Source organism: Lipotes vexillifer, unplaced genomic scaffold (assembly GCF_000442215.2).
Source record: "Lipotes vexillifer unplaced genomic scaffold, Lipotes_vexillifer_v1.1 scaffold40, whole genome shotgun sequence".
In the NCBI taxonomy this organism is placed as follows: Eukaryota; Metazoa; Chordata; class Mammalia; order Artiodactyla; family Lipotidae; genus Lipotes; species Lipotes vexillifer.
This window is the reverse complement of record NW_006771578.1, coordinates 5,534,565-5,535,865: the sequence shown is the minus strand read 5'-3', so window position 1 is coordinate 5,535,865 and position 1,301 is coordinate 5,534,565.

The following is a 1,301-nucleotide window of genomic DNA, read 5'->3' as shown; positions in this document are numbered from 1 at the left end:
TTCCTGTCATGATTTGGTTTTGAAATAGGCTGAGGGAACAGGAATAGGAGGCAGGGGACTTGCCCTACCTTATCCGCAGTGAGTGCAGGACTGGGAGGTCAGCCCTAGCCCCAAATACCTGCCTTGCTTGAAAATGGGTGCCTCCATCTTGACCACTTCTGATGAGTTCAGATGCATCTTAGTTGCAAAAGAAGGATCAGTAGAATGAATACAGCCACAACCAGTCTTTCATACCGTATGTGAAGTAATTCAGTTACTCTTCCTTTGTGGAAAGAAAATATACTGAGAAAATCCCACTTGGGAAAGGGGAGTTTTAAATGATATTGTTTGTTTTCTCTCATTGAATGCAGATGTACAGTGTTTCCAAAACACCCTGTGGACAGGAAACGCTGCAGGGTGAAGGGGGTCCTGGGGTTTAAGGCCGGGCTTCTTTGCTACAGGAGTTTTCAGGGCTTTAAACACACTAATGCTCACTGTACATTTCTAAGAAGGCGATATAGTTCTCAGCATTTCCGAAGTTCATTTGACCGTGAACCGTTTTGCAGAATCTTGAGTGGCTAACATTCCCTAGAATACACTTTGCAAAAACTAGGATCAAATATTACTAACACATATAACCCCTTACATGTGCAGAACACCTTTTAGCTAGCCCTCAATGATCTCGCTCAACAGAGTTTTCTTGAGCGACAAAGGAGAGGGTCATTTGAGGCTGTGGTGAGCAAAGGCAAGACTTGGGAGGGGTCATCTGGAGACATGGGGCTCCTGGAGAGGCTCTGGGGAAGCTGGGGACAAGGGGTCCACTTCACCAGTCCCTCCACTTGGTCCCTGGTCTGCCCCAGGAGACGGGCCTGCACCTCCTCAGGAGGCTCCCCCTCCCTGGCACCCGAGAGAACACCACACATCTCCTAGGTCCTCAGCCAGCATGAGGCCCCACCAGGCATTTTCTTGGACATGGCAATGGTTCCTGGGGAGCACGGCCTGCCAGGACGTCCATGTCACGGCCGCCTGTCACAAGCACTTGAGCGAAGGCTGGCCCTGGGTCACATGGGCAGCTGACAGCCTTTCTCTCCTTTTAGGATGTTCAGGATCAGTGATCATTCAAATCATACCAGAGGGCTCCCCTGGTGGCGCAGTGGTTGAGAGTCCGCCTGCCGTTGCAGGGGACACGGGTTCGTGCCCCAGTCTGGGAAGATCCCACATGCCGCGGAGCGGCTGGGCCCGTGAGCCATGGCCGCTGAGCCCGCGCGTCTGGAGCCTGTGCTCCGCAACGGGAGGGGCCACAACAGTGAGAGGCCTGCGTA